This window comes from Anastrepha ludens, chromosome 6 (assembly GCF_028408465.1).
Source record: "Anastrepha ludens isolate Willacy chromosome 6, idAnaLude1.1, whole genome shotgun sequence".
Taxonomy (NCBI): Eukaryota; Metazoa; Arthropoda; class Insecta; order Diptera; family Tephritidae; genus Anastrepha; species Anastrepha ludens.
In genome coordinates this window covers 78,792,412-78,808,951 of record NC_071502.1, presented here as the reverse complement: position 1 = coordinate 78,808,951, position 16,540 = coordinate 78,792,412, and the positions used below count along the sequence as shown (strand labels likewise).

Below are 16,540 nucleotides of genomic sequence, written 5' to 3'. Positions count from 1 at the left end.
CGAGTATGCAATTCGTAGCCGGGCTGTACTAAGATACAAAATAACTTTGTAGTCGGTCTTACCTTATGAGTTTCTTTATATTTTATTAGTGTATGGCATACGAAGGAACATGCCACTGTGCCACTTTCGTGTCGTTGTCAGCGTGTGACTGGATGCGTACTCTAATCGTTTGTTTGAATATTTGTTTGTGTGCTGACTATAAACGTCGCCGGCGTCATCGTCGTTGTTGATGTCGCAGCGCTGGCGCTGGCGCTGGCGACGGCGATGGCGATGGCGATGGTGGTGTAGATGGTGTTGTAGTCGTAGCCGTCGTCGTCGTCGAGGAGCAGAAATCAAAAAGATTTCGAACGCAAACAGATGCAACGTGCCGCTCACAGCAACTGGTCGCACGTTTTCCCTCAGCGCGAACTCGACATTCGTCACTCGACAAATTCAGGCGAACAGTTAGTCGACAATTTCGTATTGTTGTCGCATCGTCGTATAGTCTTATCGTTGTACCGTCGCCTCGCAAATCGGATTGGCTGCTGCTGTCTCGTAGTCGCACAGTCACAAACGCGTCAGTCGAACTGAATTTTTGACGAGTCGGAAGTGTGTGTAACGTGTTTTTGTGATTTCCGTTGTTTTGCGACATTTTGCTTTTGGCCTATCCGAAAATCGCATAAGCCGCATATATTTATTAAAAAGTGAATAAAAGTCAATCACAAAATCGTATGCATTTGTGACTTACTTTAAGCTGTCAAATTGAAAAGGTATACACTGACGCCTGCATACAAGCAGCGCAGTGGTGAAAGGTAAACTTTGTGGCGCGTGTGAATCTGTGAATGTGCAGAAAGGTGCTATGTATGCGCGTGCAATGTTTTAAGCGCCCCGTCAGTGTTGGGGAATCTGTGTCATCTACCCGAAAGTGAGACATTTGACGTCTAGCGGAAAAGTTTGTATCACAAGTATTTAGAGCAAAAATCAAAATGCGAGCGATGAGGATTTCATCAAAATAGAAGACAGACATAAGCCACGCATTTGTTGCCACTAATTGATTAGAATTTTTTTTAGTCAACTATTTGTCTGTGAGTGTGTATGTGCGTGTCAAGTTATAATGTCTGCCTATTAGCCGCACTTTCGCCAATTCATTCGCACCATTTACACATAGATGCTGACTGGACCAAGTGTCCGCGTTCACACATACATACATGCACATACTCTCTAGCATTAGGTTCGTGATAAAGTGACAGTTATTCTTGATGGTGGGTTGGCGTTGTTTTTGTTAGTCAGCGTTTGTTGTAGTACAAACACTGTTATCGCACCGATTGTCAGGGGCGTCGTTTACATGTGGCAAATGCTGCATGTGTGACAACGTAATTGAGGTTAATTAGTTTAAGTTGCAGCAGCCACAGGTGGATATTGTTGTTCGTTTCTTGCATTACATATAATGCAATAAGTGCCTACCGCGTATATATTTGTGGCGAAACTTATTCTGGCGAATATGTGAATGTACATACTTACATATGCATCTGCCTATTTATAGCTATGTGTGTGCGAATTCATTGCGTAGTCCCTTCTTAAACAATTCGCCACATTATTTTATTCTCTTCGCGGCACTTTCCTTAAAAATTTACATCCAATTATATGTACATATGTACAATGCCTAGTACGTATGTATGTATGGATATTTGTATGTACGTATTTTACATGAGTTTCGTGGCAACTAATTGGGCGCGTAAAACGTTTGTGATCGCTTGGCTATCAGTGGATTCTAGTCTATTTTTATTATTTTTATTTTTTTTTGTGTTTTGTTTTTAGTTCTCTTCTTTTGTATTTATTATTATTGCATGGACTATACTCAGTTCACAGAACCTAGCAATCTACTTTGAAAACCTGCATACACTTAATTACATGCGAGTACTTGACTAAAGAACCTTTTTCTGATATAATCTGATAGTTAAAAAACATTTAAGAAAAGGCATTTGGTATGAAAACATTTAGCAGGGGCTCTAATAACTGCTGCATACAATTAAAAAAAAAAACGCACATGAAATTTGAACCCAAAATTTTTTTTGCTTATTTGTTGCATTATCAGCTCGCATTAGGGCTCTTTTAGCCCAAATATTTCGCCTATTATTGTTAATAGGATTCTATCTCTCTGTAATATGATATTCTATCTGCCAATAGAATATTCTATCTCTTCGAGAAACCGCTTTTTGATTCTTTTTATTGTATAATATAATATTAATTATTATAGGCGGCCGCCGTAGCCGAATGGGTTGGCGCGCGACTATCATTCGGAATTCACCGAGAGAACGGCGGTTCGAACCTCGGTGAAAACACCAAAATTAAGAAAAACATTTTTCTAGTAGCGGTCGCCTCTCGGCAGGCAATGGCAAACCTCCGAGTGTATTTCTGCCATGATAAAGCTCCTCATAAAAAATATCTGCCGTTCGGAGTCGGCCTGAAATTGTAGGTCCCTCCATTTGTGGAACGACATCAAGGCGCATACCACAAATACGACTAGGAGCTCGGCCAAACACCCAAAAAGGGTGTACGCGCCAATTATATACATATATAATTATTATATATATATATTATTAGTTCCTATCGCGCCATCTTTGAACGTATCGTGTTTACTTCTCGCTGTTTGTTTACTTACGTCTTAATTTGTGTCCATGCGAGAGATTCGTCAAATTGTGAAAATTCTTCATTAATGCTACGTCACCAAGCTCCTTTTAGGCGTCACTTGCTGCGCCATCATTGTGGGTTCCAATTCTGGGCCATTCTACTTATGTCGGTCGCTAGCTTGCGCAACGTATGGCTAATCCAGTTCCATTTGCGTTCTCAAATTTCAATGTCAATTGGTCTTCGTCAGATGGGGTGGTGGATACGGACGTAGAAGGATGGACAGTGGGCTCCGTACAATCTTAAACAAAACTACAAGGTCAAATTCATCATCGACAAGGCAAGAAAGTGGCATCTTTATATAAGCACTTAGTCCAAAACAGCGTGTGCCTTGTAGCAAGCGGCTGAAAATAGAAATGCTGCTCCCACCATATAAATTTAAGATGACCGCCCCATCGTGCGCCCCTAGGCAAACGACCAATTGCTCCTGAATTAAATCTCGCACTGAAACCGAATCAATTAATATTAATATTAATAACAATTGGCACTGACACCATTTCATGGGCCTTTCCTATTTGATGGGTGCTTTTCCACAGTTTTATGCCACCTCTGAACCTTTTATATCATTTGTTTGTCATGCCCGCACTGGGCACACGCACTATCATAAATGGCTGTGGCGGCAGACTGACTAAATTCTTTCTTTAGATGTAAAACAACTTTTGACTTGGTAGGATTACTTCCAGTAATAGAGCAAATAGCTGCATGGACCGTTGGTCCAAAGGTAATAAACTACATAAAACATTTCCTCTAAATAGAAAACAATCGGATTAAAGTAAATGTAGTACTCCGATGAATGACTTCTGCATAATGGAATCACTTAAGGATCTGCATTAACCGTCATAGTCTTTATGGCTGAAACACAATTGCCTTAGTTTAATTATACAAGAACACAAATACATGTTTATGCACGTTACGGCGGTTATCTTTAAATATTCGCTGATGTAAAAATGAGTCTCTCTCGACTACCAACTAAACAACTTCCCAATTAATATATTGAGCTGGTGCCAAAATAATGGTACAAACAACATTCATGTGGCAACCTAGTTTTAAATATTAATTCTTGTGAGGGCACCACCTTGCATAAACTAATTCGTACCACGCATGGAATGGCCAGACCATAGTATAAAATATGAACAAATAAGGTAAAAGCTGCCGGTTGCGTATTTTATATTTTTAATTTTATATAAATAATTATTATTATTATTGATTTGTTAATTTTCAACGCAGTGAAGGCAGTATTGAAATTGTCTTGACTGTTTAATGCATCCAAAATTCAGGCAATCAACACATGGGAAACGCGTTTTTCTGCAACATTTATCTACAACCTGCGCGGATATAACGTCAATTTGGTGTTTATGTTTTCTGAAGTATCAAAATCGCTTTGCTATCGGAACCTCGTAAGTCAAACAAACGCAGTACTGAAAAAAAAAAAATTAATTAAAAGAATATGTAAACTAAGAAAATTAGTACTAACCACAAAAAAAGAGATTTACAAAAAGATCTGGTAGAAACATTTTTCTATAATAAATTGTGGGCTACTCATTGTCTCTACAATATTTGGTGTTCCAAGAGATTCAACCATTACGTTATAAAAGAAATTACGATCATCAGTTGTTCTGAATACGGAGTTCTTGTTGCAGTAACTGAATGTTACCAGCGCCATAACATCAACCGTTTTATAAAAAAATGTCAAACGCTACCTTTTTGCTATAGTATACCTAAGCATTGCATCACCACCAATTTTGTATTTGTTGTAAATGGATACAGCCTTTTACTATTTGTGTATATCTGATCTTCTAACTCCTATTTGAAGCATAGGGCGTCAACCACTCCCCTTCGCTAACGGACACAGTTTTGTGCTTGTGATGTTAGTTCGTTCCACGACAATACAATAGACTTCATTTCAGTTTCTGTTGAGCGCAGCCAGGTGGTACGTAGTCTGCCAATTCTTCTGCCAGTTTATTGACATGCTTTAAAAATTCTTGTGAAACACACGTTTTATTTGAGCGACGTGTTCTTCAGGAGTTTGCGCTCTTCAAAAGAATATTATCACCTTGACCATGGGTTTAAACGCCAATTGAATGCTTGCCAGCATAAAATATACCACCAATTGGAAAATGTGTTTTAGCCTACCCAAGTCAAGGTGTTCATCTATAGTGTGGCTTATAGTTACGAGCTGAACTTTGGAATAAAATAAAATAATCAGTAATAGCTGCAGCTCAGTCATGTTTCTCACTATCAAAACGAGTACTTCCATTACCAAAGCTTGAAAACAGTGAAATTACTTACCGTTATATCGAAATATAGCTAGCTAAAAACATAAACACAGATTATTTGTAGGCAATAATAATAATTAAAATAAAAAAGTATCAAGAAAATCGATGCGATCGTAAAGGGTGTTTTTTAAGGGTTAGGTTTTCAAGTTGGCACTACTTTTTTCGTAGATGGTCTTTTTGACAGCTGTCACTTGATTTATGCTCAGTTTGGTTTGCCATTTCATAATGAATAGACTTACACCTGAACAACGTTTGCAAATCGTGCAAATTTGGGCCCAAAACGAGATGGCCACCGATCCCGATTTTCACAAGAAAATTTTGTTCAGCGATGAAGCTCACTTTTGGTTGAATGGGTATGTCAATAAGCAAAATTGTCGCATTTGGAGTGAACATAATCCACAAGCCATTGCTGAGACGCCGTTACATCCTCAAAAAGTCGCTGTTTGGTGTGCTCTATGGGCAGAGTGAATCCATATTTCTTTAACAATGAAGCCGGCCATAATGTTACAGTCAATGGAGAGCGCTATAGAGCCATGATTAATGACTTTTTCGTGCCTGAATTGGACGATGTTGATGTGGACGACCTTTGGTTCCAACAAGACGGCGCTACATGCCATACAGCCAACGCAACAACCGATTTATTGAAGGAAACTTTTGGTGAGCGCATTATCTCGCGCCGTGGACCTGTGGCGTGGCCTCCAAGATCGTGCGATATAACACCACTGGACTATTTCTTGTGGGGCTATGTGAAGTCGCTTGTCTACGCAGATAAGCCCGAGACGATTGACGTCTTGGAAGAGAATATTCGGCGCGTTATTGCTGACATACGGCCCCAATTGCTGCAAAAAGTGGTCGAAAATTGGGCCTCTCGGCTGGAATTTATTCGAGCCAGCCGCGGCGGCCACTTGCCCGAAATCATTTTTAAAACAACTTTATAATAAAGTTAAATTCTTGGCCATAACATTAAATTATATACGTTTTATTTTATCTTGAAAACCTAACCTCTAAAAAAAACACCCTTTACATACTTAGGCCTGCCTCAAGTTCTGTTACAAGTTAAGTCCGTTATAGATATGGAGTTATAATACTTTTTTTAGTGAAGTTGGCGTAGGCGAATGGTTTGGTGTGTGACTACCATTCGGAATTCAGAGAGAACATAGGTTCGAATCTCGGTGAAACACCAAAATGAAGAAAAAGTTTTTTTCTAATAGCGGTCGTCCCTCGGCAGGCAGTGGCAAACTTCCGAGTGTATTTCTGCCATGAAAAAGCACCTCATAAAAATATCTGCCGTTCGGAGTCGGCTTGAAACTGTAGGTTCCTCCATTTGTGGAACAACATCAAAACGAACACCACAAATAGGAGGAGGAGCTCGGTCAAACACCCAAAAGGGGCGTACGCGGCAATTATATATATATATATATTAGGGTGGTCCAAAAAAAATTTGTATGCTGCCGCCCCCCAAAATAGTAAAGAATGAAAAATAAAAAGACCCGTATTTTTTTTTTTTTTAATCAGACCATATTTAATGGTGCCGCCGGAGCTTTGAAATATCCCATGTATTTTGCATGGGAAAAAAATACTTTTTCGTAGATTTCATGTAAAAACCTGGAAAATGAATATATTTTAACCGGATAACTCAGTTTCTCTTCATAATTGGTCAGGGATAACAACCAATTATGAAATAATTAATTTTTTTTGTATTAACTATTTTTTATAGAACCCCAAAAAGCCCCCATAAAACGAAAATCTAAGAAAAAATCGAAAAACAATATTTTATATTACTTTTATGATATTTTTTTGTGAGATTGGTTGTTATGTATATATACTCGCCAAATTTCTGTGAGGCCTTCGACAGGTGGTCACTGCTGGGTGGTTTTCGCCTTATGGGCCGGAGCGGAATCTTGGTGAAAGGTCCAACGCTCTCTATCGAAGAGAGTACTGTTCAACTGCTTCACCACGCCTTCTAAGATATCCTTCTGGTACACCTTTGCTCCGGTCTTAACCCTTTTTTTTGCAGAAATGAAGAGATGTAATGCCTTTACAATTCTCTCCCCCCCCCCCCAGAGATTTTGTGGTTTTGCTTATTAAAAACTTCTTCAACAGTGAACATTTTCTCATCTGTGAAAATAATATTTTCATGAACGTTGACCGTGTGCCACCGAAGACGCCAGACGAAGACTCAAAATATGACCAGTTGAGCGACGGAGGCCTTTCATGTAGAGATCATTTCTAATTAGTCTTGACATGGATCCGGTCGATGCATTCATTTCCCTGGACATGATTTTCTGCTTTCTAATGGGATTTTTGCGAATTCTTTCCCGAACGGCTTTTATGGCTGCACTGGTTCAAACCACGCTAGGGCAATCACTTCTTTTTATGTGTTGCACTTCAGACATTTGGGAAAAACGATTGATGGTGCAGTAAATTGAAATATTAAGTTTTTTCAGCAATTCGCTAATCTCACTTGCGCTTTTAGCACCCTTTGATAATGCAATCCCTGCAATGCGAATTTCATTAGCTCTCCACTCCATTGTTAACAAGCGAAATTTGCCACGCAAGTAAGAAAAATTTATGAGTAGAATGCATACAAACAAAAGCACAAAAATCGTATCTTTTTTCTGCGAATTTGTTCTTCCGGTATGTATTGAAAAATTTGAATTTATGGCAAGACTAAGTATATGCACATATGCTCCGGGAGCTGCAGACAATCTACCAAAAAAATATCGCCTGCACCAACTTGTGGTTAACTTAACAAGAGGTTATAGCTCGCCGTTATACTTGTGCACATGCCTTGCGGTAAAAGAATTTGTTAAGATGTGACCACATAATCTGAAGAATATAACAACTTTTGGACATAAAAGTATGGATTTGTTCAAGGGTCCGCCTTTTTTTACGTGTAGTTAGTCTCCTAATAAAAGCCATCAATAAAATTTGAGTTTTGTAATATATTTTTCACAAAGTGTTTCCTACTTCACAACATTAATAATCAAGCTTTGCTTGGCAATTACTCTGCAAATTATTTTAAAATGAAGTATGCCTTTTTCCCTATCCAAACAATTTCAATTATCGATGTTCTAATGCAAGCCGCACTCTCTCAACTGACAGGACGAGTTTCATATCTCTCTGGAATTATGATTTCAAAGTTTATCTACCCAGACGGATCACCCTAAAAAAGTCTTATAAAAATAAGTTCAAAAGAAAGCGCCAAGCCAAAAAATATCCGCCTACTATAGACTATAAATATTGCTCAAGAGCTCTGAATCAACATCACATTTTCTACACCTTACATGCACAATATTCGTTGGCTCCTAATCAACCTAAAGTTTTCGAAATACAAACAAGAAACACTCCTTCCAACATATATCTGCAAAATGGAAAAACCTTATACATGAATTGAACTTCGAACTGCTGCCATATCCACCGTATTCACCAGATTTGGCTACCTGGGCTGTTCGCAGACTTAAAAAAATATTCACTGGTAAGAAATTTCGCTCGAATGAAAAAAATATCGCTGAAACTGAGGTCTGTATACTTTGAATCAAACTATAAATCGTTCTACAAAAGTGGTATTGATATGTTAGAGTGGCGCTGGAACGATTGCGTTGTTCATGATGGAAATTACGTGGATGAATAAGTTAATTGTGAACAAACAAAAAAAAAACACAAAATGTTAAGACAACCTATTTAGGCTATAGGCTCCTGTTTGCCGGCAAAGCAAGTTTCCGAAGCTCAACCAGTGAATAAGATCCGCTGAGTCAATTCATGATACCGAAATCCCTAATGATTATTTCACCAAATCATATGTATCTGACTTGAACAAATGCAGGACATTCACATAAATAATGGCAAGTACTCATTTCGTGTTCCGATGCAATATAAAGTGCAACACAAACCAGATTCCGAATAGATATTGGCCGTCTGAAGCCATGCCAGTAGTTACAATATTCCTTTGATAACAGGCCGTTACTCAAGCCTTTTCATATCATAATAAGTCTTTAGATCTAAATAGAACATTGGACTAATGAATATATTTCACGATCATCGACAACTAAAGTTTTGTGCCTAAAAAAAGCACAAAAGCTAGCCGAAAATTGCCTTCTCTTTTCATTTTGAACAGCATAATCTTTTCTTTTTTTAAAGGGTTTAGTGAAACAGGGCGCTCTGCTATCTACAATGCTCGGTATAGCCGTCAAAATGAACTACACAGTAATTGCATTCGGCCTCACAGTACTTCGTTTTACAGGCACTTCTTCAGAAACTGCATGAGACATGCCTCTAATATATATATATAATTGGCGCGTACACCCTTTGTGGGTGTTTGGCTGAGCTCCTCCTCCTATTTGTTCCACAACTAGAATCTTAAAATACAGCTGCATGGGGCATCTGTATAAATAGTACCTCTATCTGCGAGTTTCACAGGCGTCGAAATTATAGTTATGTATATGAAGCCGCCTTAGAGTACCAAAAATTCAGTTGAGTTGGAGTTACTCAAAATTCTGTTCTAATTGCTAAAGGAGTTTAAAACCAGTGCAATCAGGCTTAATGTGAATTCGAAATCTATAAGTAATTTTCCTTTTCAAATTTGTGAAAGACGTTATAGAATTCCCATCCTGTTTTGGAAAGCCAAGGGTATTTTCCCCTGATAAGTCGTATTAATATCAGGGTTCCAAACAAGAACCGATTACAGGAACGCCCATCTAATTCTCGAAAGAATTCCTGTTCATCGGAGGAAATATTGGACAGTAGCTGCCGGTGATCAATTGGTTTGTGGATTCCATCATAGCAAAGACGGATTAAGTACCCGTGAAACTTCTGAAATTCGAAACCTCTTGGTGCCTCATTAGAACTTTTTGAATCTGTCATAAGGCAGGCAATAAATGCGGCTCATTTATTATATGGTAATTTATTTGGATAAGCACTCTGGTTTATGTGCTACGAATCTGTTTAAAATTCCTTCGCAATCCTGCTTCTTATTGCAAGTGCGTATGCTAGACGCTTAAAAAATATACGCTATTTGTTTAAAAACTGCCTTTATACCAAAAACAAAGTCCCCATTCAGCAGACATGGAACATTAAATATTATGGAAATGTATTTTCTAAGAACGGTTACCCCCTCATACTCCATTAGCGCTAATTTTTTTCACCATAGTTCAAACGGAAGACTAATCTTAATTTCCTAATTGTCCATTTCCCCTACCCAAATATTTATTGATCCAGAAATAAGCATGAATGTGATTGTAAATCGGACTCAGTGTCAAACATAAGTGTGCTTTATCCTGATTAAAAAAACCAAACTCTCTGCTTAATGCTCTCAAAACTAAATTTTATGCAATAATTCCCATTTAAAACTTTTTCAATGAAATCAACCAACTTAACTAAATGGAAATGAAAAAAAGAAAAAATATAGGTATATAATAAAACTGGCGAGACAGTCAAAAATTACGCTCAAATCGCATCAGAAAATGTGCAGTTATGGCAAAACTCCACATACTTTATATATCCACGTACACACCTAGAGACAAATATACAAGTACGTGTATGCCCAACTCGGAAATCGAGTGTTCCTACACCGGTGCTATTTACCGGTCTTTTTTGCAGAAGCAAGGATTCATTTAATGCTTGTTAGCCAAGCCAGCGCAGCAGCGGTATTTTAATACTCGTACGCTTCATTATGTCGACATCTCGGTAAATCTCATACAGGTCGCTGTTCCATAGGATACGGAATTCATTCTCGCCTCCGCGAAGACGACCAAAGAATTGTCGGAGAATTTTTGTCTCGCACGTTCCCAGTGCTTTCTCATCAGTCGTCGTCATCGTACAAGCTTCTGCGCCATATAATTATTTACAAGGACAGGGATAATTAGGCTTTTGTACATCCTTGTTTTCGTTTTCGAGAGAGGGATCTACTTCTCAATTGCCTACTGGGCACAAAGTAACACCTGTTGGCAAGAGTTATATTTCGTTTAATCTTTAGGCTGATGTAGTTCTGGCTTTAACATTGGTTCCTGGATAAACAAAGTCCTTCACAACCTCAAATTCTTGGTTGCCAACAGTTACGTGCTGTTGACAGCAGCTATTTCGTTTTCTTCTCGTTCACTGCAAGACCCACTTTTTCTGCAGACTGGAGTACTCTGAACATACGACGTGGTTGTTCAGAACCATACCAATATCGTCAGCATACGCCAATAGCATGACACTTTTGTAGAAGATAGTCCAAAGCGGTTTAACTAGGAGCCCGTATAATTGTTTCCAATAGAAGATTAAAGAAATTACACGAAAGGGAATCGCCTTTTCTAAAACCCCGCTTGATATCGAGCGGCTCGGAGAGGTCCTTTCCGATCTCAACGACATTTTACACAGCCGTATAAGTTTTGTGGGGATACCAAAGTCAGGCATAGCGGCATAGTGGCCGTTCCTGTTTGTGCTATCGAAAACAGCTTTGAAATCGGCAAAAAGGTAGTGTGTGTCGATTTCTCGTTCGTGGGGTTTCTCCAGTATTTGGCGTATTGTGAAGATCTACTAGACTTACCAGGCCTGAAGCCGCACTGATAAGGTCCAATTAGTTCTTTGACGATGGGCTTCAGTCTCTCACATAATACGCTTGATAAGGTCTCGTATGCGACGTTAATAAGACTTCTTGAGGATTGAGCAGAGTACGCTTAGGTTCCAGTCGTTCGGCATGCTTTCATCTGATGCAAACCTCTTCGGACCTCTTTAAGGTCGGATGGTGTTACGACTACTCCATCGTCCACGACTGGGATCATCGGTTTCAACTTCGTCGTCTGCTACTGCTACCGTTTAGCGGTTGTGCGAAGTGATTCCTCTATAATCCATGCATTCGTCGACTTCGTCGTCACAGACACTAACGTCGACGTAATTTTTAGTGCAAAATATGTGCTTTGCAGCAATTTATCTTAGCAGTTCTGGAATTTTTTGCAGTCGAACTCTACATACGCACATACACAATTACATTTCATTATGAGAAGAGGTTTCAACGCATCAACTTTTCATTGTGACTTTTCTTCTATCCTCGATTTGTTGACACTTGAAAACCCTCGTTCTTGTTAAAGATTTCTGCTATCGATTTGGAACTGAAACCTTATCCTCTTTTAATTTTGTTGGGGCAGCCCTAGAGTGGGATTGTAATGTCGAAATACGCAAAACTTAAGAAATGCCATCTGAAGACGCTGAAAAAAATATTTGCTCATCGTCCTCCGTATGCCAAAAAGATGATTGAGTCAAAATTAAAGACAATTAGAAGGTTTCTTGTCTGATAAAAAAGTTGTTGTGGTTGTGTTTGTACATATGGTACATAGAACATCAAAGGGTTAATCAGTTCAACTCACTAACTCAGAAATGGCAAATTTGTATATTCATGCTTCTGGCATATGGTGGACTATCTACATAAAATACAAGATTTATATATATTAATATACTGGTTTTCGCGCGGTGGGTTTTTAGAAACTGAAAAAAGGAGCATTCCGTGAACAAAAGGATAGTGAATATTAGTGCATGCCTGTTATAAATGCTAACGATATCCGACAAAGATTCACAATCAAAGTTTTCTTGGCTGTTTGGGAGCGTATTGAAGCATTTGAGGCAGAATATTCTTTGTAAGAGTCCACAATTGTAGCAAAACAAAACGTGGTTTCTTCATTACACATTTTGTTTGTATGTGACGATTTTGCAAACGTTTTTTCTAATTGTGCAGAGCTCTTGGTGTATTTCTGCTATAAAAAAGCTCCTCATAAAAACCATTTGCTGTTCAGAGTCGATTTAAATCAGTAGGTACCTCCATTTGTGGAACAACATCCAGACACACAGCTCAATTAGGAGGAGGAGCTCGGTAAAACACCTATCTGAAGCGTACGCGCCAATTATTTTTTTGTTTTTATTTTGCTAAAAATATATGTGACTTTTTTCTATTCCGAAGTTCTAAATTATCACTTCGTGGAAACCTTTTCGAGATTACTGAAGCCACGAAGGGAACTGTGCAGAAACAAGTCAATTCTAAAGACAATTCCTATGCCTAAACATTTTTTTTTGGAGGTTTGAAGAAGCGTTGGTATATATTCCTTGGTTATTATGGAGATTGTCAATAAGTATCAATGTATAATTGAAGCGCTTTCAAGTTATTAGAAAAACTCTGGTACTCTTTCTAGTTTTTTAGTGGAACAGCTTAAATTTTTTTAATGAGTGCCTGTGCCAACAAAGTTTTGAAAATTCCCTCGTGAAGTATGTATTTTTCCTTAATATGGCATGAAATATTTACAGATTGATATTATTTAATCTCCTCTTTTAATTTCTCTTCACAATCACCAACAAAATTATGCTTTATTTAATAAAGAAAATGAAAGCCCCCAAAGTTGAACACATTTTAGAGATTAAAAAAAGAAAATATTTATCTGGTTTTTTTTTATTTTTGGTTTAGTTTTCTTGGATATTTGTGAAGATAAATTAAAGGAGGACATTAAAAAATATTGATCTGTAAGCATTTTGTGCCATATTTACAGAAAAGTCATATGTCCCATGGGAATTCAATGGTAATTTTCAAAGCGTTGGAGGCACGGGTAAATATTAGGTAAAAAATAAATAAAGAATTATTTTCTCATCTTTATAGCCATAGAAAAAAATTTAGAATTTAGTGTAGCATCAAGAAACTTGCTCATCCTGTTGCGCACATAAGAAAATCAAATATTGTATTTTAAGCTAAATTACAAAATACGAAAATATTTAAAGTTCAGTAGCTTCTTTCGAGCGATAATATTTTTCAGTTTATTTTGAAAAACCAGTTGTGGATTAGTAATTCGTTGTACGTGTTCACATTTTGCCTGCAGGGCATGTGAATATATCTTTGTTTTAGCAAGCATTAGGGCAAACAACTTTTTTCAGTGATTTGAAAAGAAAAACCCCAAATTTAACGCATCAGCAACGACACTACGCCATTAAAAAATTTTGGTAATTTCCATTATCAATTACATAAGCACACATAGTCGTACATTAAAACATTACCGCGGGCAAAATCATATGTGCATGGGCACATATCTGTGTATGTATGTACACTCATGTGAACGAGTATGTGTAGCCTGTGGAAACGCTAAAAGCCAGAAGCGGATGCAACTTTTTCACGAATTGGATTTTTTGAAAAGTTTTTGGCTGCATTGACGCAAAAACGAACACATTTTTCAGGAGGAAACGGCGGAGTGTGGTGGGGCTGATGTTAGCAAGTGAATCAGTAGTACAAGTGTTAGCGAATGCATGTTTGACGATTCAAAAACTGGTTTCTATGGCGAAAAACATGCATGCACCAGCCATGTATGTGATTATATACATATGTATGTAGGTATGATTTCATTTATGTATGTTCGTATGCGTTTACACAATTACATCCATTGAAGGCACACAATGAGCAGTAGACTCACCCTACACGCCCCAAGGAGCAAAGGGTTGCCACCTTGTAGGATGAGGTGTGGGGAAGAAGGCTTACCAACTCATCAACCTATTCGCCTCAGGAGCAAAGCCAATGCAGGAATCAGAGCAGATGTTACAACTATGCCACCGCTGTTGGCTTGAAATCAGGAATATTTTATGTTGCGTTAAGTGAGGAAGAGCTGAAGGAACGCTGCATTGTGTTGGACAAATAACTTTAATGGACTCTAAATGGTTCTATTTACCGACGCTTACTCTTTGCTTATATTCCATTCTCTGTTTGGAATGGCGCTGATGCTCGTCAATTTCATGGTTGATACAATAGTTTTGCAGTTTTGCAGTTTTTACGAATTACGCATTTCAAACTTGTTTTTTAAAGTTTGAGATTGTAACTTGATCATCCATTTTAGTTTGAATGTAGCCATTCAAATATTTAAAAAATGTTCCTTGTAATACTTACTTTTTAGGAGCAGAACTGTACTTGTACGTAATTTTTTTTTTTTTTTGCTTTATACAAGAATGTTGAATTTTTATTATTAGTAAAGAGCAGACTTTACTTCGCACAATTTTTAGTTTTTGCCAACTATCACAGTTAGCCAAACCGCCTTAACCCTGCACAAATTTCACGCAATTGCACATGGATGCATGGACAAATATTTATTGTGGACGTTAGTTTAGTTAAAAATACTACAATACTCAGCCACATTTTTGTACGATTTTAAAGTCGATTTGGATAGCATGAAAAAAGTTGCAATATCTATGGGAAGCGTATATATATATGTATAATTGGTGCGTACACCCTTTTTGGGTGTTTGGCCGAGCTCCTCCTCCTATTTGTGGTGTGCGTCTTGATGTTGTTCCACAAATGGAGGGACCTACAGTTTCAAGCCGACTCCGAATGGCCGATGTTTTTTTTTAAGAGGAGCTCTTTCATGGCAGAAATATACTGGGGGGCTTGCCACTGCCTGCCGCTATTAGAAAAGTGTTTCACTTAATTTTAGTCTTTCACCGAGATTTGAACCTACATTCTCTTTGAATTCCGAATGGTAGTCACGCGCCAAGCCATTCGGCTACAGCGGCCGCGGTATAGGTATTTCCGGGAGTGTCCGTGTTTTGAGAATAACTGACTCATGAAATAGCCCCCTTCCCCGAAATTCCTTTGAACCCATTTACCCATTACAGCGTCCATCTGCCACTCGATTTAGTATCGCATCGGCTTTGCCACCGCTGCATGGTTTGGCATTTCCGTTAAGCGGCGTTAGTGGTGTCGTGTTTTTCCCTACAATTCCACGGATCCACTCGTTTCCGGGCCATGAGGTCGATAGGTATCTCCCCGTTGATAACAGAAACTACTCCTGAAAAAGTGCGGTTGGCGGAAGCTACTCTGAGTGTCGCTGTTCGTTGTACAGCCTCCAGTGCTTTGCGCTTGGTTTTACAGTTTAGCGCATCTCCCCATATTTCGGAGCTGTACAGGAGTATTGTGTTTGTGATGGCCATGATCAGCCTTATTTTACTGTGGGTTGATCCACCGATGTTCGCCATTAGTCTGCTCAGCAGTTCCATTTGCTTTGCCTTGCAAGACTTGTGTCTATTATTATATTTTAGTTCTGAACACATTTTGAAGAGTACAACATCTCAATGTTCTCGATTAAAAAGTAAATTTCTCAGTTCAGATTCAAATACTTTTCAATAATTAATAAATAATTATACTCTTTTTGCACTACATTTGGCGAACACTTCCTTCGTTGGACGTTTGTCTGAGCTTCAGGTGCGCCGCTGCTTAGACAAGGAGCTTATCTTAATTGTCCATTATTTCAGTATTGTTATTTTAATTGCATATGTATTAAATAGTTGATATCTCTTAAACTATTTAAGTGCAAGTAAAATACATTTTTTGAGCTTGAGTGAAATTATTTCAATTTGAAAAAAAAAATTAATGTTTAGGAAATTAGTTTCATAATTCTCTTAGAAGTATGAATTGCCTTCAAATCAAATTTCAAATACAGATACATTTTGATTAAATTATTGTTCCAAATGAAGCAAATAACCCTCCTTTACAAAAGTTATCTACATATCTACATATGTATAGGGTGTCTGGTAGTAGTATTATTAATTAAGAGATAAATTAAAAAAAAATTAGTGGTTATAAAAGTTTATTTTAAAAACTA

The 16,540-nt window shown here is 38.0% G+C and overlaps 1 protein-coding gene across 1 annotated transcript in view; it reads left to right on the top strand.

Annotated features, from left to right (window-relative positions):
* The first annotated feature begins 375 nt into the window (after positions 1-375).
* Positions 376-16,540, top strand: part of LOC128866627 (uncharacterized) — a 103,189-nt gene continuing 87,024 nt past the window's right edge. Inside the window, exon 1 of the mRNA XM_054107505.1 lies at positions 376-931. The gene's annotated coding sequence lies outside the window, so the exon portion shown is untranslated. The remainder of the gene's footprint in view (positions 932-16,540) is intronic.